General features: G+C 40.9%; 1 protein-coding gene and 1 long non-coding RNA gene across 3 annotated transcripts in view; one reads left to right on the forward strand and one right to left on the reverse strand.

Moving 5' to 3' along the window:
• Positions 1-23,531, reverse strand: part of MTUS1 (microtubule associated scaffold protein 1) — a 118,164-nt gene that overhangs the window by 33,637 nt on the left and 60,996 nt on the right. The gene's annotated exons all lie outside the window — the stretch shown is intronic.
• On the forward strand, positions 6,494-23,479 carry LOC307223667. Its single transcript, XR_013842177.1, has 3 exons — positions 6,494-6,956; positions 19,631-19,978; positions 22,420-23,479. It is a non-coding gene; the product is annotated as an uncharacterized lncRNA (long non-coding RNA).

A 23,531-nucleotide genomic window follows, 5' to 3' on the forward strand; every position in this document is an offset into this window, starting at 1 on the left:
ATTCTTTGGGTTTTGCGGTTTAATCAGTGCTGACAGGCTGAGCTCATTTTTCTGCCAGAGGGGCAGAGGAAGATGATGCCCTTCCCATTAATCCAGGCATGTCCAAAGTCAGTTTCAGGGGCCTAATCTGGCCCGCTGGTTGGTTTAATCTGGCGCCTGTGGCAGTTTATTTCCTGGGGTGAAATCCTAAAAAAACCACAACAACTTCAATCCTAAAAAAGCTCATCATGAAATCCTAAAAAAAGCTCAAGAACTTCACTTCAATCCTTAAAAAAGGTTAACAACTTTGGCTGGCCCTTTGGTCGGCCCTCACAGCCCTTCACTTCATCAAATCTGGCCCTCTTTGAAAAAAGTTTGGACACCAATGCATTAATCCATCTACAAGACAAAAGACCCTACAGGTTACGGAGATGGGGGTTTGCCAGGGCAACGTGGACATGGTGTCACACAGGAATATTTTCACCTTTTAAAACTGGGCTTGGAATAGCGGGGAGGAGTTGCTCGGCAAGGGGTTTCCTGGGAAGGAGAGGCAGGGAGCTGAAGGTCTGAACCATCTTGGTGGGCTGGCTGAAGGCAGGCTGGGACAGAGACATGGAGAAGTCTCGGCATCCAAAGCTGCACTGCTGCGGGGAACAAACCCCTCTGGAGATGCGAATGCTGTAAACTCTGCACTCCCTCCACTGAAAGCTTCCAGTGTAAATACGAGTAGAATAAACTGTATTTCTTAAAGACATGACAGCCTCTGCTGCACCTCGATTCCCAACAGAAACACGACACTGGAACCCCCTGGAATCTTGGTACCGCTCGGCAGAGATTGGGGGTGGCATGCAACCTTTGTAACACATTAAAAAAAAAAAACAGCAGTCAGAATACCTCTTGCGGCCCAAGAGCTGCCTACAAACCTGACTGATATCCTGAGAACCGCTGCAGGTCTAACCAGGTACACATTTGTGACTTAACACAAAGTGAGGTTGTTTCCCCCCCACACACACACACACTGCATTTCAAGTTGCATTTGCATGTTGCTGTACACACAAGAAGGCAGGTAGGGATGTCTTCAACCAATGCACATTACCTGGTTTCCCTGTGCCTGCAACCGCCCCCACCCCTGCCCAACTCCTGCTCATGGAGCTGTTGCCTGTTCATGTGAAATGGCCGTCTTGAATGGTCAAGCCTCAGCTTAACTGCAAAGTGTATTTTCAAATTGGATAGAAGCTCATTTGAAGGAAGAGACACCACGCCACAGTATTTCTCAAGGAACTACATGATAGCTATGGGTCGTGGTTAACTTCAAACACCAGTGGAGGGAGCACAATGGAGCCAGAGTAAATGGCAATGCATGAATAGTCTCTTACTGGATTTAGTGTTGCAGTCTCCCAGTGTCCTTCAAAGATGCCAAGTTTTCCTCTTGTTAGGAAGCAGGCAAGCACACTGGTCTCTTGTTCTTGTGAAAAGCCCTCATTCCACTGCATTCTGAACTAACCCTACAGCACGGTTGCTCTCCAGATCTTATTACTCCTCACAACTCCCATCATCCTTGACCACTAAGCATGCTGACTGGGGCTGTGGTTCAGCTGCATCTACAGGGCCTGATTAACCACCACTGCCCTAGAGGAAAGTGCCAACAGGACAAAGAAATGTTTTCTTCAATCACAAGGCACACTTTTGTATTGGTAAATTATTTCAAGTGGGAAATTCATCCTGTAGATAGGTACAGGGTCAAAGGGTGCTGAATAATCAGTCTTGAATAGGAGCACAGAATCAAGCAGTCAGCAGAAAAAAATATTGATGATCAATCCAATTATTTCTTTCACCCAAAGAAAACAGCAGGCTTGAAAACTCTCCCTGACTTTCAAGCCACCACTATTTGTACCTTCTCATTTGCATTCACAACACAGTCTACTAGACCTGCCACCATTTATAAAATTTGGCTCCTCTTGTATGTAAAACCTACTTTATGTCGAGTTTTAAAGGCGATTCACAGTCATATTTACTAAAAGTTTTTATTTCAAGCAGGTGGGAAATTGTTTTAACAAGCACCACATCCTTCAAGTGTCTTGAAAATCTTAGTATGGCTTACTGAATAACAAAGATGTTTGGACATCAGCTAAGGATCATTGCCTTAGCTTCTGGAGAGATTTCTTCTGGGCCAGAACAATATATTTGTGCAGACTGAGCAAAGACTGCCAGCATAAAGCCAAGATCTAATGCAAACTGGCATGACATCAGTTTCCGGTTTTGTCTTTCCTTCTTAATAAACATGTGAATATCTGGTTCCTCAGCTTGCTTACACAGTTTTTCACATCTGACAATATTTCAAGCAGAGAGCCATTCTACTTAGCAGGGTGTTTTGCAAACAATTTCACACCCTGTAGGCAACACAAGGGGGCATATTTAATCTATTGCTCATTTCCCCAAAAGCACTTGTCTGAGTCAGTTGACAAGCTCAGTAGGTATTGCTTAAAATAAGAACTCGCCATGAAATGTTCCAGCACCTTTTACTCTAACACACTACAGGTTGTAAAAAGGTAAAGGTAAAGGTACCCCTGCCCGTACGGGCCAGTCTTGACAGACTCTGGGGTTGTGCGCCCATCTCACTTAAGAGGCCAGGGGCCAGCGCTGTCCGGAGACACTTCCGGGTCACGTGGCCAGTGTGACATCGCTGCTCTGGTGAGCCAGAGCCGCACACGGAAACGCCGTTTACCTTCCCGCTGGTAAGCGGTCCCTATTTATCTACTTGCACCCGGAGGTGCTTTCGAACTGCTAGGTTGGCAGGCGCTGGGACCGAGCAGCGGGAGCGCACCCCGCCGCAGGGATTCGAACCGCCGACCTTTCGATCGGCAAGTCCTAGGCGCTGAGGCTTTAACCCACAGCGCCACCTGCGTCCCTTCTTTCTACAGGTTGTAGAAAGAAGTTAATCTTCCCCCTGCAGATAACTCCTTACAACGTCTCAGTATGTTACTTTCCAAACATTTCTTTAAAGCAAAACAAAACCCCAAAACCCCAAACCTACTTTCCTAGCTTAAAATTATAGTTGAATTACAAGGCTACTACATTGTTTTTCAAATAATTAAATGTAGGAATTTTTCTCCTGAGAGAAACAGCTTTAATTTCAAAAGTCTGCAGTGATATCAGTCAGGCAAAACAATTACAATTGTATATTTCTTACCCAACGTAGGATTCTCTGCATTCCCCCCACTCTGACAGTTTGTTCCCCACTTGTCTATACTTCCAACTTCTGCACCCATGCACTGGGATGCCTGTTCTTTCTCATCCGTAGTAACACAAGTCAAGCTGGCAGACATTTTCGGGCTCTTCACCATTGTCTGAAACACTGTAATATTAGTCAGATTGTGGCTCACTTCCTTCATCAGGGTCACCATGTCAACCTGAGTGTTCAGCCTCATTTCCATTTCCATCCAGGCTTTCTTGATATCCTCAAGCACGCATTTTATTTCCAGCTGGCTGGACTTGATCTCTGCCACAAGGTCATCTTTAATTGTCTGCTGGATCTTCTGCAAATCTAAAGTTGTTCCAGTTTCTTTTCTGGATTCTGCCATGTTGTTAGGTTCCTTTTGTTCAGCTTCTGTCACCTCATAGTTGACAAACTTAGGTTCTCCTGGGATGGCAGCTAAGCTCTCCATTACTGTAAAAGCACAAACTGACTAGTCCCCACCTTCTAAAACTTGCAAAAAAGAGCTTCTTTGTTGAGAAGACAACAAAATAACTTCTTCAGACCCTCTCTTCTTTGTCATCCGTGTGGCTGGATAAAGACATTTGAAATGAATGGAGCACATCTTCCTAGTCCTTGAAGTTCAGCTTAACTGCAAGTCTTGGCAAGAATGTACCTGTGCAATGGATGCTCAACATGGTCACACCCAAACCAATCAGATCCTTTGCTACATTCATGTAGGAGGCCACTGAAAAGATACTCTCAGTCATTCTATCCACGTGTCAGTCAAAAGAATGCATGTGGGTGTTCTCTTATTTGCATGACTTGTCTGTCTTCTTTTGGCAGTATAGGATGCATCTAATAGGAATTTGCGCTTTGGAGTAAAGAAGAACCCATCACAGGTAAATAACCACAGGTGCTTTTTCTTCTGCTTTTCCAATTTGCCTTATTATCTGAACATGATGCTCAAGTTGATGACTTTGAGGCCACTAGAGCTGGCATTTCACTTATCTTTAACAATACATGTCAACTCAGAAGTAAGCTGCTCAGGTGAATGGCTACAGGATTGCCATCTAAGTCACCTTGCAACAACTGAAACCCATCAGAATGGTAAAGGAGCAACCCACCTAACCTGAAAAAGCCATCCTTTTAGGTGCATCTGCACCATTTAGATAGAATAATTAAACTTCAAAGTTGCTAGCACACAGAGCATTTAAAATTCCACATGAATTATAGATTTAGGCTCTGTGAACACCATTAGTTTATTATTAAATATTTTCCCCCCAAGTGTACAGCTACAAAAAAGGTATGATGAAGAAATGAGCCGCAGGATGTACATCAGTTAAAATTAAGCAGTGTTTCAATTCCACATGAGCATGCGTGCAAATGTAAAAACATGGGCATGTTTTTGCATGCATTTGTAGTCTTGTATGCGTTTGTAGTCATGCACACAGCCAAATGCAGTTCCTTCAGCACACCAAACCACCTGTCCCTGATAGTTTAGGAATCTCAGTTCAAATGTGACCCATTAGAAGCATGCTTGGCAAATCATATGAAAATGGTCTTATGGTTTTGTATGTCACAACAAGAATGCCGGCAGTCGGGTGTATTACAACCTGGGGCAAACAGTACTGAAACCTAAGCATTTTATAGCTCTCCACCTCCATCTCTGCATGGCTGCTCAACCACCAACTACAGCCTCAGACAAAGCTTTAGGAGGAGACCTCACGAGGAGACTAGTTAATTAAACTAGGATAAAAAATAACAACTTGCGAAACATTTCTACAGTAGATAATGGATACAGAACAGACAGCTGGCGAGAGGGCTAGCAACAGCAATGGAAGATGCTTAGATCTCAAATCAAATCTTAATAACACTGTAAAAATTAAAGCCCTGTAAAAAGATTAACTAATTCAACTATGACTAATAAGTTTAAAATCCCATTTTACTTATGGAAGCTATTTTCCACGTGTGGCACAGTCATAGACACCCGACTCTCAGCTGATTCAGGAAGGCTGCATTTATATCAAACAGGATGTGACCAAAGTACTTGAACAACAATTTAAAGACGTGAGAGTTCTGTTTCTAAAGTAATCATTAATATTGTGAGCACAGACCTGCAGTATCACTTAAAACATTGTTCAATATTTTAAAAGTAGGAATAATTAATTTAATCCTCCTGCGATGAGGCTACATTTTAATATTTTAATGTTCCATTATTTTAATGTTGTATTTTATTTTTGTTTTTAAGTTTGTAATCATCCATCTTGTTTTTATTATTGCTTGTAAGCCGGTCTGAGCCCGGCCTTGGCTGGGGAGGGCGGGGTATAAATAAAAATATTATTATTATTATTATTATTATTATTATTATTATTATTATTATTTTCAAAATATGTTTGAGAATTTGAAAAGAGAATACCCCTTAACAAAAACTTTCGAAAACAAGTACTGAACCTAAGGATCTGTTTGTGCTCTGGACTAAAAATTGAAACTAAAACTAAAACTTTGAGCCAATTAGAACAAATGTTTGCAATGTTGATCTCAAATTCCAAACAGGTCTCGCAGGAATTTGTTGATGTAGCACAGAACAAACAGGAAATTGTCTTTATTAGGAAATGATTACTCATTTAAATATAAGGTAGATCTGCTGGGGACACGAGTAGCGAGACTGTTCCAGTACAATGAGAACTAGAAGACACTGGGAAGCAATCATATGCAACCAATATAATGCGTTTTAGGCACCAATTCCAAAATTGGTTGCACAAGTGCTTCAGATGAAGCATAAATCGCAAGAGGACCACTAACTACCATTAAGCACAACATTACCCCAGGGTAATGTTCAGGCAGAGATAATGGCATACAAAATTAGTGTCTGATAGAATTACAGCACTTATATGCTAGCACCATTTGTATTTATAACCCACATTTTCAAATAAGCAACTATGTCCTGATCCTTTACCCCCAAATGCAAATTTTTAAAGTTTGCAAGACAACCATGTCCCAGTGCTCAACACTACATTTGCTTTCAGAAATGCCAAAATGTACCGGGACAGAGATTTTTAAGTACCTCCTACTGCTAGAACACCCATATTGTTTGCCTAAATGTTGTGTGTATTAAAGTAATACCCAGAATTGGATGCTCCTAGAGCCACTTTTTGAAGAGATTGTTGTAGAAGTGTTACATCTCAATAAATCAGCCTGTCATACGGCTTCCTCAAGTTATTAATCTTCATTCTTCTGGTACCTTTCTTCCTAACCATTTCCCCCCCCATTCTCCAACTAAAGCCAATCTCCCTCTATTAATTGGTGCCCAGTTTTCAATGTTCAACTATCATCTGACTTCAAACACTACCATGCCAAATTATTTATTAAAACCTCATTCTTCACCCTGGCATACCAAAATCCATCTTCTTCCTCAATTGTTCCTCCTTTCTCCTTTGTACACACAGTTTTAGATTGCAGGCATACTGTTTCCTACGTACAGCATCTTGTCTATTTGCTGTAGGCACTTTAGGACATGAAAATGTACACATCTTCTGGTGACAAATCAGCTGATTAAGACCTAATGGGCACTGAGAATGAAAATTGCAATACTGTTTCGGGATAACTGTTTGGGATATCTAAGCTGCAGCACAGTAGCGTTCTAAAATGCGATTCTTTGACAATATGAGTTGCATTGGTAGTGGCAGATCAATTAATGTGACAGTGCCACATTCATTCATGTTCAGAAGCCATGTGACTGAATGCAAGTTGCATTCTCCTCCAGAATTCATATACGGAAAAGGTAGGTAAATATTCTGCTATCCTCACTCCTCTACCATATTGCGTAAAGATTATGGCTTTGCAGGGAACTAAAGGCAACATTGTACGGGAAGCTGCGGAGGGCATCCTTCCTCTTTAGTTCTCACTACTGGCTGGGACTGATGAGTTGGGAGCCCAACGTGGTTAGAGGTTAGTCACTCCCGTTTTAGAGTCATAAATGCCTAGTTTACTAGGCTGGTTTCACCATGGCTCAAGCATTTCAAGCCATGAACACTAAGAAAATCAACTCTAGGCCCTAGAAGCATGACTAGTGTTGCCACAGCAACAAACATACATTAAGGCTCATAAAGCATTATTTACCAGACAGCCCATGACCACAAGCCTCCCCCCCCCCCAATGCCTACAGCACTTTGGAAACATTTTTAATTAAACGTAATAATTTTAAGAGTTTATTACAGACATGTGTGCACCCAAGTATGCCTTCCAAGTGGGAAGAGTTTTCCCAGATAGAAATAAGACAAGCACAGGTTCTAATCTAGTTAACTTCACCACTACATTAATTAGTATGGGGCTGCAGAAGCAGGTGTAGCTAGGAATTAAACAAATGGAGAAACCGGTCTTGCAGTGAGTTCACCCCATGACATTGTTTTTATTCCCTTGATCCTATTAATCTTAGATATACATGTCCCCTGATGAATAGCCATCTGTGTCTTCAAATATACTGTCTGTTAAAACTGCAATATTTAGCCAAAACAGACTGAATTTATTAAAAATATGCTTGACTAAAAAATTATTCCGGATTAATTGAGTAGCAGCTTATTATCTTTAACATAAATACTCTTTAAAAAGCCTGTCTATGGCAGGTATCATACAACATTCCCTCCTTAGAAGATACCTTCTGAGACACAACAACCCTGCAAAAAGAATACTTCTGATTTTTTTGCTCCAATAAAAAAAAAAATCAGTTTATTAAATCTGACTACCAGATTATCAGTTGGACAGCAATCTCTCTCTGCAGCTTTCTGCAGACTGTTTTTGAAACTACAGCATAAGAACCAGAAGGTTGGAATCTTATTTTGAAGCTTAACATGCAGTGAATTGCCTATACTTTATGACATACATATTTTGGTTTGGATACAGAATAAATTAGTTGCAATTGGTATTGATGTTAGTCTCACTGATTTCAATTGGAGTTAACTTTTTGCATAGATACTGATGGGACCTAAGTGCAACTTAAAGGGCTGAATCCACACTAAGTGTATTTTACTCTTCAGAATCTCATTCCTCCCTCAAATGCCTAAATTTGCTATGAAATACTACAGAACCCCATATAAACAGAATACTTCGCCTCTTCAACTACATAATTTTATAATCTTTCTGTATTTTAAATCTTTTGTTGGAAGCTGCCCTGAGTAGCTGGGGAAACCCAGCCAGATGGGCAGGGTATAAATAATTACTTATCAAACCTTTATTAGGCATTATGCAGGTAAAACCATAAAAGGAAAATAACATATAAAAGCCTTGAGATATATATAAAAAGGCAGGAGTTGGCTACATACAAATATAAATATATACATATAGAATCAGTGGTTTTCCTTGTTAACCTGCTCCTTGGAGGACTGCTGCCAAAAACTCGGCTACCCCCGCCGTTACCCTTTGGTCAGCGTCGGATAGGTAGAGTCCCACACATTCAGCTTGCTGGGGTTCCAGACCACCCGAAAGGGGGGACAGCACGCGTTGACGGAGCATACTGTACAATGGGCAATGAAAGAGGATATGCTCTACAGTGTCCGGGACATTCATAGAACATCTGCAGAATCTCTTGCTTCTGGGAATGTTTTGATATCTTCCCCAGACAAATGCTGAGGGAAAAACATTCAAACGGGCCAGCATAAAAGCCCTACGTTGGGCTGGGATTATTAATTTAGAGACGTAATTGGTTCTGCAATCTAAGATATTTAAATCGTAGAATCTGGGGGAGCAAATTTTGTTTACAGCTGCCATAATATTTTGTCTCTCGACATCCTTTAGTCTAGTTAGGATATTATGGAGAATATATTGCTCATTAGAATTGTACAGGAGCTCCAGCTCGATGCCTAAAGATTCAATTTTTTTTTCAAGGTGCTGATACCATCTTGATTTATAAGGGTCTTTGAGCAAATCAGCGAGCAGACTTGATGGAGGGCAGCGAAAATGGCAGCGTAACCAATACTTTATTGAGGTGGACCATGCCCAGTATTCCATTGTGTGTATGCCTATTTCTGCACACATTGTTTCATATTTGATCATAAGAGGGAGTCCAAGAATACGTCTCAAAAAGCTGGAGTGAATCTTTTTTATATCACTGTTATATGCTTGGACCCATAGCGGGATACCATAGAATATCTGGGATTGCACTTTTGCTTGAAATATCTGATTGGCCGCAGGAATAAATTGATTACCTTTCTGATAATAAAAACGGGCAACTGCTGATGAGATGCACTTTGCCTGTTTTATGGCATTTGTGCGATGGGTTGCCCACCCTAAGTTGCTCTGGAATAAGATTCCCAGATATCTATGGATTTTCACTTGTTGGATTTCTTGCCCTCTTATTTTCCATTTCTCTAATTTCCAACCATTCGAGAAGACCAAAATTTTTGTCTTCTCATAATTTATAGAGAGTTTGTTACATTCGCAGTAAAGGATCAGTGAAGATATAAGACGTTTCAGACCCAAGCTCGTTAGTGATAGTAAGACAGCATCGTCTGCGTATAATAAGAGAGGAACTGGTTTCTGATTGAGTTTAGGGGCATGTGATTCTATTTTTTGAAGGTAATCTGGCAAGTCTGATAAAAATAAATTAAATAGAAAGGGGGCAAGAATACACCCTTGTTTTACCCCTTTCGAGTTTGGGATGTCTGAGGAGAGGTGACCTTTGGTGTTAAGTTTGACTTGACAGGTATTGGAAGAATGTAAATTTTGCATTAGAATCAATAAGCGCTGATCAATTTTTAATTCTGTGAGTTTCCTCCACAACTTTGGGCGGTCAATTGAGTCGAATGCACCACGAAAATCTACAAAAGCAGCGTATATCTTAGATTGCCTTTGGGATCTGTATTTTTCAACCAGATGCATAAGTGTAAAACAGTGGTCTAGAGTAGAGCAACCTTTGGAGAAACCTATTTGTTCTTTCCCTGGTAAATTTAGATTTTTCATCCAGGTAAGAAGTTTAGATAAGAGGTGCTTAGCGTAGATTTTCCCTATCACTGATAGTAGGCTTATCGGTCTATAATTCCTTGGTTCTTTTGGGTCGCCATTTTTAAAGATTGGAATAATTATTGATCTTAACCATATCTCAGGTATGGTCCCATATTTATCTATAAGAGTAAACAATTGAGCTAAGGGTTCTGCCCACCAATCTATATAGGTCTTAAATAGTTCTATTGGTAGACCGTCTGGCCCAGGAGATTTCCCCGATTTGAAGTTTTTAACTATCTCTCTAATTTCCTCTTCCTCTACCCTTGGCCACTCCTGGAGTTTATTAATTTTATTTTTAATGGTTTCATTTCCTTTAAGTTCACCGTGTAGATTGTTAAATACAGATGTAAAGTATTGGGACCATTTGGATTCTGCAATTGGTGGCAGAGTTAGTTGATTTTCGGCTTTCAGTCCTCCGTACACTAGGCTCCAGAACGCTTTGTTGTTTTTACTCTGAATTGAGTCGAATAATTGTAGCCATTTTTGGGTTGCGTATTTCTGTTTCTTTTCGGCCAGAATATAATGGTATTTTCTTTTTCCATCAAGATAAGAGGGCTCTAGTTTAGTGCGATTATTTTTAAATGTTTGGCGCAGTTTTCTTTTTAGCTGGAAACATTCATCATCAAACCAAGGGCTAGCGCTATATTTAAGTTCCCAAACTTTAGGTGGAGTACTAAGCTCTACAAGCATTTGGAAGATTTCATTATAAATTTTAGGAATATCACAGTAGGAATTAGTGGTCTTTAAGTTGAATAATACTTGTTTTCTCAGGTTAGCTGTAAGTTTATGCCCCACTTCTGCACTCATTTCCTGGGACCATTTTAATTGGGTCATTTGTTTGTATTGAGAAGGTTCTATGATATTGTGCTTAGTTATTTTGGTTTCGTCCTTTAAGCTAATAGACAGCAATAATGGCTGATGATCGCTTTCAGTGCGCGTTCCAATTTTGAGGTCCATGATCGAATTTATAATATTATAAGGGACAAGAATATAGTCGATGACACTGCATCCTCGGGGGGAGAAGTATGTAAACTCCCCGCTTCTATCGCCATTTGTTGAACCGTTCACAATCTGCAAATTAAAGTTGTTACATAATTCAAGTAGGCGTAAGCCTTCGTTGTTAACAACCCTGTCTCTGGAGAATCGTCCTATTTTCAGGGCATGTGCGATATCATTATCAGTATTCCAATTTAGTTTGCTACATAGTTGTTCATTGTTGGTTCCCACTCTGGCATTAAAATCACCTGCTATTATCAGTGAGGCATTTGGGTATTTATCGGACAGATTTTCTATATAAAAGGTTAGTTGTGACCAATTTTCACTACTGATGTTGTTTTTGGTTGGGGGGATATAGACATTTACAAGTAGCAAAGAGTCTTTTTTTTGGGTTAAAAGTAGAGCTTGTGCAAGTGGTAAACATATTTCTAGTTGCTTGATTTCAAACCCTAAGTTGTCTTTGATCATACAGCAGAACCCTGCTTTCGGCCGGCCCTTCGTGTTTGTTTTCAATGCGGGTTTCGTATAGGAGATGAATCCGTTAATTTTAATATCTCTAGTTGACCATGTTTCTTGTAGGAGTATTAGTTCAAAATCCTTAAAGAAGTTCATTAGGTCTGGGTCTCCGTCTTTGTTTCCCCACCCTGCGATATTCCAGGACAACAGGCGTAGGATCCGTTTTTGGGTTGGTGGCTGGTTGACAGCATTTAGTCATTCTAGTTCTGTCATTAAGTCCAGCGAGGAATTTTTTCTTGTGCAGATACAGCCATTTGTCGCTGCTTTCGGTGGGGGACGTAATGGTGGATCTTTTAGATTCTTTTTTAAAGTGCGGGAAATTAGAATTTCCTCCCTTTCTTGATTTTCTTCCTTAACTGTTCCTTGTTCCTGAGAGATTTCTGTGGTTGGTGGGCTATTATGGACAGTAGGACTGTTTTTAGTCTCTACTTCCATTTCTTTGGCCTCATTAGGTGTTGAGCTCGGTGTGTCAGGTCTGTTGGAGGTCATCTTTTGTTCGGCAAAGTTAGAGTCCTTTGTGGTACTTAAATAAGGGGTACCTATTTCGTTTGGAGCTAGTATTTGATATCTCAGCCAGGAGTTTGTAGTCTCATTACTGGAGTTTTTCCTTGCCGTTTCATATTCTAAAGGCGGCTGGATTTGTAGCTCTGCATCTATACATTTGAAAGTTCCATTTGCAGCTCTCTTTTTGACTATGCATTTTGGGGAAAAGGCTGGCAAGTGTAAAGTTTGATTGTGTATTGTATCTACTGCATTTTGTTGACCTTGTCGGTGAATTTCGGTCAATCTGGCCTGTAGTTTCGTCAATTTACTGAGTATGTTTATTTGTTCTTTATCTGGTAGCTTGGCAAAATTACTCAGCAGATCTTCTTCTTCTGGGACTGTCCAGTCTATTGTGTCAAGGGCGAGGTTGTTATTTGATGCTACAGTCGCATGGTTTGGGAGCTTGGATTTTTCTTGCGTAATTTTCCGGGTAGCTGACTGCGGTTTCTCCCATCTACTGGGTTCTTCCACGGGGGTAGGGGAGATGTCGGCTTCTGGTGGAATGGCCTTGTTCATCTTATTCTGTCTTTTAGATGCAAACAATGGTCTGGGTGATATATCTTCAAAATGTCGGCGCGGAAAAATTCCTTTCTGGGCTAAATGAGCCTTTACCCTTAAGATTTTAGTTGGGATTCTATGACTACCAAATCTTAGTAGTACTTTTTTGGAATATCCGTCGTTAGTGAGCCTCTTGACTGCTTTTAAGTCAATGCTTCCGCCCTCAGAACCAAGGAGCAGATTTAGATGGTGTCTGGCCCAGAAAGATGACTCCCAGTAAGGTAGGGGTCCTCTATATGGAAAAATGTGGAGAACAATCTCACATGGCCTCAGTATCAGGTTGATTGAGTGAGGGGGGCTTCCTCTGATTTTTGACTGATTTAGAGGTATAAATTTGTATTTGTTCTGTTTATTTCCAGGGGTTGTTAAGGATGGCAAAAAGGGAGTGAGTTGCCTCCTTTCATCTGGGTTATCCAGCTTCTTGGAGATGTTTTGTAATTGTTCAAAGATTTTTTGAACTGTTTGAGCAGTCAATAGGCAGCATTCCTCCAGCAGCTCCACCTTTCTATCAATTAGTGCTTGTGCCTCGGTTATGGGAGTAGTAGCCTTGTCCTCATTTACTCCTAGGGATATCTCTTCAATTGTCTTTCCATGTAAGGAGTTGAGGAAGGTTTTGGGAGGAGATACGTGCTGTTTTTGAGGTAGCAGGTAATTATCTAGATTACTCTGTTTAAAACCAGAGGGCTCTGTGTCAGTTTCTATATCAAGGCACCTGGGTCTTTTGCCTCTTCTCATTACTAGATTCTTAAATCAATGAGATCAGACTTCTAAATAGAATGATAAGCTGCCCTGAGTAGCTGGGGAAACCCAGCCAGATGGGCAGGGTATAAATAATTAATAATTATTATTATTGTTTTTATTTATTATTATTACTCATATGTTTTCCAAATACATGCATACATTTGATTAAATATGTATTAATGGAACACCTGCGCCATGAATCTGGGAAGAACTATATCCCAGGGATTGTGTTTATACCTTTTACCTGTAGTCTATTACCTGGCTGCAGGTGGTGAAACCTTACCACCAGCCCCGACATAAAAAGCCACTTTTCAAGATATTGCCTCCTTCATATACATTGATGTTTAATCTTTTAGCCTTTTAATTCTATGCAACAAATGATGAATACTGGGAAAGATGATCAAAATACTTTTTCTTAGCCATGTCGATTTTCGGGACTGTCAAACTTCAACAAAATTAAACATGCTACGGAAAATGCCATTGGAGCAGCACAGAAGGTAGATGTAAGTTAAAATTTAGATGTACGACTCAGCAGCACAGAAGGTAGATGTAAGTTCAAATTTAGATGTACGACTCAGTAGTGGTGACCAGACAGGGCCCTGTTTCGGAGTACAGAGAAACGCAAGAAAATTTGGATTCATTTATCTAAGACGCATGTTGAAAAAGAAACACAAAAGAATTGAATGATACAGACTTCCAACAGATTTATATTCCTTAAAAAACCGAGCTGAAGAAGGCATTTACTCCGAAACAGGGCCCTGTCTGGTCACCACTACTGAGTCGTACATCTAATTCATACTCCGGATACTTCTTTTTGGCCCTATTTGATTCTTTATTCTGACTTTATATAATATGGACTCTTTTTGACTACCATTGAGACTTGTATAAAACAATTGTTGTGTACTGGTATTTTATGTACCTTTATACTATATCACTGCATATTTGAAACTACATTATTTCTGCACTTAAACGTTGTGTTTAAATTTACTATTATTTTAAAACTGTCGCACTTATACGTTGTTTTTAAATTTACTATTAGTTTAAAACTGTTATTCTTAGCAGAATATACACGTTTTTCTTTTCAACTCTCGAGTAGGAATTATTCCTTGTATTGAAACTTTTGGCCAGAGCTCTTGGTATATCCTTTTCAGTATGAGAATATTGATGCCTCTTCTTTTTACTGCCTAACGTAAACATGGCACAGCATTACGAGTGCTGTGGCAGCACAGTGCTTGAGACAGACAGCATTTAAGTAGTAAGAAATAGTAAAAAAAAAAAGGATGTATGGATTTAGCTGTTCATGTCTGAGGTCCAAGATTAAGCCAAGTATGCTCAAATCATACAAATATATTAAACCTTGCAGAGGGGAGGGCAGAGTGGATTTAGAGGCTATTTAAAGTTGAAGCTGTGCAAAAATAGACATCAAAAGCATCTAGTCTACTAAGCCTCACTACTAAAAGTGCTTGCTTTGCAAAATTAAAGCCCTGGAAGGATTAAAATCCTCACTGCCCCTGGGTAGCAATAGACTGTTCATGTAACAGACAAAGGATACCGACAGAAACTTGCAGTGTGCAGCCAGTATTAGGTCACGCCATCTGCTAAGAATCAAATCCTTTGCTTCCACTGTGAAGCTCCCTCCAAACCCTGGTGCTGCTTTCCAGATGTATTGGACTACAACTCCCATGTCCTCACGGAAATGTAAGACCCCTTCAATGCCATAGCCTTTTGGTATAGATCAGTTTTCCCCCAACCTGTTGGGTTACAAATGTTATAGACTGCAACCCACCAGATTATGAGAGCCCAGGGATGATGAGAGCCACAGTCCAAGATGCCTGGAGCGCAAACTGTTGGTGAAGGCCAATACAGATTAGAGGAGCAGAAAAGAAAGAAGCTAAATGCTTAATTAAAGGATGACTCATTTCACAAGCTTGCTCTCTTCACTTCAGTCACATTGGTCCGTTCTTCCAAGACAGAAATACATTTACAAATGGTTTTTGGATGCCTGTGCATGTAACTCTTCTAAACTAGGAGCAGCATTCAAATCATAAAACTAAAATATCTCAGGTGGCATGCCAAAAGCAAGGCTTCAAGCCTAAAAAGGCAACTGAACTTAATTTAGGCTGCAATCTTATACCCACTTACCTGGGTGTTAAGTGCCATCGAACACAACCGAGTAGACATCTACAGAACTGCACTGTTAGTGGGTTAGGGCAGCAACGAAACTCGGTGGCAAGAGAGAAGACAGGATATCAAGTGTTCTGTTACAGAACGACTTGCTTCTACGATAGCAGCTTCAAAATAGATCTCTCTCTCTCTCTCTCTCTCTCTCTCTCTCTCACACACACACACACACACACACACACACACACACAAATCCAGGGTGTCCTAGTCGCACTTCTGCATGGTCAAGAACTAGAAGAGAAGAAAGTTCCAAAAGAGAAGGCAAATTGGAACAAAGTCCAATAGAGGGAGTGGCTGCCCAAAAGCACTGAGCTCAGTACTTTGCTTCCATCCATAGGGTGATGCTCACATTCCCAACCTGATGTGCACAGAATAGGCAGCCATACTGAAAAGTCTACCTGCAGCACTGAAGCAACTCTGGCTTCTGCCAGGGAGGATACAAGGAGACACTTGTCCTGAATCGGCCTTGAATCACCCTTTCCCCATCGGTAGGAATCCCCAGCAGCTGCTGATGGCACTACCACGACAGAGAAACAAAGCAAGGGATTGCTTAGGGCTAGAAAGACTACCCCGCAGCTGGACTTGTAACTGTCCACAATAGAAATAAATAGAGCAGTTTTGTTTCTTTGGCAAAAAGGAAACCAAATAACCTCCACTCGTTCAGATACCTTTAGAATTAGGCAAAAGCCTACCCAGCCATTCAACACTGGTGACCCTATGGTTAAAGACAGTGGGAATATAGCCTTTACCTGAGAATAATTTTATCATTTAAGTGAGTATGCAAAACAATAGAAAAAAGCCCTACCATACTATGTGCTTCAAGTGTGTCCATAGTGGGGTTAACATGAATTTTTATAGTGGATTTTCTTCCCGTATTGGATTATCCACCTATCAGGAAAACCAAATTTAGTGGGGGGGGGAGTGTGGCTCATTACATGGCTAACATGTGGGGGTCACAAAACAAAATGACACACAAAGTAGCTTCAAATCAACTTCAACTCCATGGTGAACGAACCTTAAGAAGCTTCCATAACAGATCGAAAGCCGACATTTTCCCATTAATCTGAAATTTGGGACACTGTCTCCCTCCCTCCCAGGAGCCAGCAATCAATTGGCGAGGAAGCAAGGATCTGAAAGTGTCCTCTTCATGCACGTAAGCCAGATCTTGTATATGTGTGTAAATAAACCATATACCCTAGAGACACCACAGTCTCTGCTGTGCCTCATTCCCAAAAAGAAACACGGACCTGGGTAAGCATGCCTAGAGCCCCTGGAATCTCACACCACTCAGAGATGAAGGTGGTGCGCAACAGTATTCTTTTCATGAGTGGACAGAGACAAATTCTAGACTAAACATCTGTATAGAAACAATCTAGAACAGAGCTTTCCAAACTGTGTGTCGCGGTATGTTAGTGCATTGGTTTTCAACCAGTGTGCCATATAACAACAACAACAACAACAACTTATTTATACCCCGCCCATCTGGCTGGATTTTCCCAGCCACTCTGGGCGGCTCCCAACAGAATATTAAAAACACGATAAACCATCAAACATTAAAAACTTCCCTAAACAGGGCTGCCTTCAGGTGCCTTCTAAAAGCCAGATAGTTGTTTATTTCCCTGGGGTGCCTTGAAAGCTGGTCAGGGGTGCTGCAGGCAACACTGGCCCCTGTCTCTCTTTCCTTCCCTCCTTCCTCTGATGCCCTTTTGCATCTCTGCCTCCCAAAGGTTTGCACAGCTGTTTGTTGCAGCATCCCTAGCTACAAGCTCCAAAGGTGAATGGTGCCTCTGGAAGAAACCTCTCTTTGGGGCAACACCGGCAGCTCAGAGACCAGGGCAGCAGCTGCCTAGAGGACTCCCAAGGAGAGTGGAGAGGAGAAGAGACTGAGGGAACCCTCCACAAGGGAGGGTGTTCAAAAAAGGGTGAGAGGCTGCCAGCTCTGCAGGCAAGGGCTTCTGAGCCCCACAGGGGTGCCACAAAAAGAATGTACTTAGTTAAGGGAGCCGTGGACTCAGAAAGATTGAAAACCTCTGTTAGTCTGTTAGTGTGTGCAGTGTATAGTTGTGTCATGCAAATGCTCCCGGCACTAGTAAAAACTCCCAGAGCTAGTAAAAACTGAATGACTGTGTTGCTAAATGATGCATGTCTAAAAAGTGTGTCATCGACATTAAAGTTTGGAAAGCTCTGATCTAGAACCTGGACATATAGTAAAACTATTGTGCTCTTGGTTTCATAATGTTCCCCAAACAACTGGGTAGGTAGAGGGAGTGCCCCTAAAAACAAAATGTGCCTTTGGGTCCAAACTATCCCGCATTGAGAATCGCATAAAGCCAGCTTTGATCAAGGTCCACGAATGATATCTGTCACAGTGAATGGAAGGGACTGAAACAGACTAAATCACCCTGAGCCAGACACCTGGAGCTCAGGAACCTCTAAATGAGTAGAGTCCATCCAGAGGATCTCAAATTATGCAAACTATCTCAAACTTGGTCATCCATTTGAGACCAAGTGCCAAGCAAAAAATGACACAGCAAGCTACACCCCTAAGCAGGGCTTTTCACCAAATACACCACTAATGCTACATCGGCATCAACACTCAGGCATCAGGAAAATTAGGATTTGGTCTGCCAGCCAGAAAAGGTACAGAAGCTATCTTTTGTCCTCTCCTCCACACACAAAATGGCCTCTTCAAGACTGCTGTTCTTGAGTTTTTACTGCTCATATTACTACACAGTTAGTACTTGCTAATAAGCTCTCCTCAGAAACAAATCTCTCTTCTCCTACCTTTCCACAGATTAGAGACTAACTCCTAATTTGAGAGTAAGAGTCCCACTGACGTTATATTCTTGTGATGCCAGCTCCGACCAATTTGACAGATACTGCATTACTTGTAGAATTTTTCGAAGGAGCACAGCTTCTGACATGTTGTCACTTTATACCAGTCACAGCATCTCAGTTTAATGGCTGCAACCAATATTTGCCTACGTTTGCTAGAAGTGGTTGCTGCATAATGGATGTGCCATAGCTACTCATACTCCTATGCCCAACTGGTCTAGAGCTTTTTGTTGACTGCGCCACTTCAAAGTTAAACAAAGCTCTTCATGGTGCACGCAAGCTGCCGTACGCTTGTTTCCTTGGGTAAGATTTTGTGATACTCAAGTACAAAATATAAACATTACTTCAAGTTGGCGAGGGCACAAATGTATTTTTTAAAATGGTCATCACTACATGTTAAGTAGGTATCCAATCCCTTTCCAGTTACTGCTTCCGTATGCTTTGAAACAGAAAGCTGTTTAGACATGCACAAGCCACTGAGAATGGACAGCTTATTGATTATTGCAAGTCTTCACATAGGGAAACCATACATCAAGGGGGGAAAATAGCCCATATGGTTCAAAACAAACATTGGAATCTGTTCGCCTAACTTTCGTGGCAACTAACGATGCCTATCTATAATAATAATAATAATAATAGTAATAGTAATAATAATAATAATAATAATAATAATAATAACAATAATAATAATCAGAGACACAATTCACATTTGACCAATATATTACACGTCTTAGAGAAGTTTTAAAAAAATCAAGAACCTCAACAACATTCTAGGCTGCCTTAAGAAGGGTTTCTTTCCTTTTTTGAGGAACTCATTTGGGAGAATATGTTATGTAACCCTAAAAATAGGACACAGCTTTCACAGCAGTATACTCATACAATATGCTTCGATTTACCCCCCCCCCAAAAAAAAAAAAATCAGCATATTGCTTACTCAGGAAGAGGAGGGCAGGGGAAAATAAAGGAACTCAAGGCTAAGGCAGAACCTGAGTAATTTATACTTGCAAACGTGGGCCATATTATTTGCATAATGAGCTTTTTGCGGCCTGTTCTGCCCTAGATGATGGACCTTTCTTTTTTTCCTGACAGAGGACTGATAAACAGGTCTTGTCCCATTTTAGTGGAGAAGCACATTAGCTGCGGTGGCAAGCATAGCCAATAGTTTTATGAGGCTCCTGCAAAAGGAAGAAAGCCGTCGGTGTGTGTTTTCTACTGCAGCGCCTAGCTCCCAAAAGACACCTAGTGGTCCATATATCACAGCTGCAAGGCTGTACCAAATACCCTCCATCAAGATGGTGACATTGAAACTCCTCAATTACATCTGTGTTGACACACAAAGCAGAACTGGGCTGATCCTGGGAGAAGCACAGTGCCTTGTTTATGCATCTTGAAGGCACCAAAAATTCACTGTTACCAAGTGACCGCGTGCCTTAGGAGGTAAGCAATGTTTTGTTATTAATCAGCTAAGAGATTTAAAAGGCACCCCAAAATAATTGGGCATCTAATTCTTGGAAATTGTGGGTTTTTAATACATGTACTTACAAAAAAACCACAGGTAGCAGAGGCTTTCCACTCCTCCATCATGCAAAAGGGAGTGCCTCTTCCAAGATGTGTGTCTGTAATGCGGCATCATCATCATCATCTAATAATAATGAAATAATGGTTTTCTCTTTCTTGTTTATAGGCAATTTTAAATCAACTAAAACTCAAGCAATCAACTATGACAGGCATAGGCAAACTCAGCCCTCCAGATGTTTTGGGACTACAATTCCCATCATCCCTGACCACTGGTCCTATTAGCTAGGGATCATAGGAGTTGTAGTCCCCAAACATCTGGAGGGCCGAGTTTGCCTATGCCTGAACTATGATTTCTTCCACTGGGTGATGCTACCTATTTGTTAAAGGGCTAGGAGTATCAGATACGACACACACAAAAACAAGTTCCTCTTAAAGCATTTCCATGAACATTTATGCTACCATGCTGAGATCAATCAAGCTGGGGGCAGGGAGAGAGCTTTACTTGATGCAAAAAATTTTATAACACACTTAATGTTGAGCTCTGCAGCTCGGATTATACAATACAGGTCAACAATTCTGGACCCATATCTCATGAGCTCTCTTTCACACGTTCTTGGTGCAAAGAACCTCCACATTGCTGTTGCATGTTTGCATCATTGGCTTGCCAGCAAAGGCTTATGTCTTCAGCTACTTGTATAACCATTTCCCCCGGTTAAGTATTCTAGCCACAGCCATAGCAGAAAAAGCACTTTAACCTTAGCTACCAAAAGAAGACAAATTTTACTGACCATCTATGTGCTTAAGGGAACAAAATATGGCCAGCTAGCTACATGGCCAATTACTGTATATAACAAATTCAGCCCCAGCTTTCCAAGACCTATGTGACATGCACATAAAAGAGTCATGAATGCAGTGAAAACAGGGATATTGAAAACCTGGATATCTTCCACGGTCTGCGTGTAAACATACTGTATTAAGAAAAGGCTTGCTAGCAGGACATTTTTTATATTTTACTTCCAGTTAAGAAGGATGTGCAGTTAATATGTACAACAGCAGACTCAGATCACAGAACTACACGCACAAGAGCTTTCATGTATACACATACAGAACTCAGATCTTGCTATCAAGTCAATTGCAATCTACACACAGATTTTTTGCAGGGTTGTGTATGTTTGTTTTTTGCAGCTGAGTCTTACACATCAGTTGGTTAGTAGCAATGTTAAGTAGCATATCTACCTATATTCCGATAAAAATATTTGTTGTTTCCCTTCAGCTGTGCCACACATGTTAATGCTTGGATAGCTCACTTGCCTATGAAACATCTGAACTGTAACAATTACCCTGAATTATGAGATCATTCTGACTGCTGTGCTAAGCACACATGCACATGCACATGCACACACACACACACACACACACACAGAGAGAGAGGAGGGGGGAAAGGAGGGAGGTGAGAGCAGACATGTGCATAGCCAGCCTGAATTGCATGTCAAAAATACCCAAGGGACTGAGATGTTAGGAAAGATTATTAGTTGCCAGGCTGAAAAGGAAATGCCCTGGGGAGGAGAAGGGAGGGGGAGACACAAAAACACACTATAAACAGAGCGCATTAAAACTGCTTGGTGCCAGAGACATGATTAAACTCCGAAAAGGACTTTCAGTTACATATTTGCTGGATGCACTATTTGAAACATTATGCTTTCCAAAAATAGAATGTATAAAAAGAAAGCTTCTACATTTTTCTGTTTGATATGCAATGTAGTACAAAAAATGTTGATGCAGATGTAATTAGGTCACATTTAGAATACATTATGCTTATCCGTTTCTTTCCAGGAACAGTATTTACTATATTTTTACTGCCTATCTATGTGCACTAGAACTAAGATTATTTTTTGTCCAAATTCAGCAATAATCTCTCAGAATTCCATTTAGAACACATTCTGCTTATTACGCTGAATACATTTCAGAACTGTATAGAAGACAGCTTTATTTAAAATACACAGTCTGATTTATAATATATGAACATCTGAATCTATATGCCATATAGTTAAACAAAAATGAAGAACCTGATCCTAAAATCACATTCTTTACTTTATAAATAGATTACACATCTGTCAGATCTCTGTTTTCTCTCCCCCTCCCTCCCTCTCACACACATGCACGCACGCACACACTAAGAAAATGATGATTAATTTGTCTGACATGGTGCAGTTTAAGGTTTAATGCTGCAAGAAGGAAACAGCACTCTGAACAAATCCTAACTGCTACAGCAGCAGAAGTAAACAAGACAAGATGTCCCTCATACACAGAGAAAAATTACCGACCTGCATGAAAAATAACTGTGTTTTTCCCAAATCCAGCAGGAAGTCGAAGATTTTGTAGCAACCCTTTCGCAGTTAGACGAACATGCATATTGGATAAGGAGAATTTCGGGGACCATAACATGTCTTCAGAGCAATTGGAAGAAAACCAAGCAGGAAAATGCCTCCATGTACTGTCACATACTATATTTGTAACTCAGCATTGAGGCCATGCAGTAGCTGGCCAGAGGAAAAAGGAAAACAAGCTCACAGTACATCAAAAAACAACAACAACCTCCTCTTGGTTCTTCACTGAGATTCCACAGACGGATGAAAAGCCAGGAGAATCCAAGAAGGCAGACACTATATCTACAATGTAAACGCTGCTGGCAGCGTCTTTCCCCACCAGATGCTGTAAAACAAAGCTCACCCTTAGAATAAAACTGCTCTGTGAGATTCAGAAGACAAGCAGCCTCTGAATTACATCACACTGTTCATGTTTAATCTACGAAGGGACCCAGGAGGGATGGGGAGGAGGAGGAGGAAGAGGAAGTGGGTGGTCTCCCAAGCTGAATATATCACCCAGTAATGTCACACATCTCATTCTCTTGCAAGACCGCTAGAGGAGAAGATTTCACGTTCCACAAGATGGATTAAGATTATTCCTCATATAACCAAAGGGCCTTTTATCCTTTTTCACAGTTCTGAAATATGCTTACTCCCAGCTATCATAGCCACTTACACATTTTAGCACTTTCTAACCAGACACATCAAAAAACAAAAAACAAAAAAACAAAAAAACCCAACAACCCTTCACCGGGATTCCGCTGATATTACGTATTACTGTTGTTTATGCGCCCGTGAATTCTTGATGAAATTCTTCACTTAAATGGGACCGAGAGAGAAATGCTCAGAGAGGGAAGTCAGGCTGGTTGTGCAGTTTCATGGCACTAAAAATGCCTCAGTTTAGTGACGGGCAACATGCTAAGCCAATACAGTGGTACCTCGGGTTACATACGCTTCAGGTTACAGACGCTTCAGGTTACAGACTCCGCTAACTCACAAATATTACCTCAGGTTAAGAACTTTGCTTCAGGGTGAGAACAGAAATTGTGTTCCGGCGGCGCGGCAGCAGCAGGAGGCCCCATTAGCTAAAGTGGTGCTTCAGGCTA

This window comes from Podarcis cretensis (genome assembly GCF_951804945.1).
Source record: "Podarcis cretensis genome assembly, chromosome: 9".
Taxonomy (NCBI): Eukaryota; Metazoa; Chordata; class Lepidosauria; order Squamata; family Lacertidae; genus Podarcis; species Podarcis cretensis.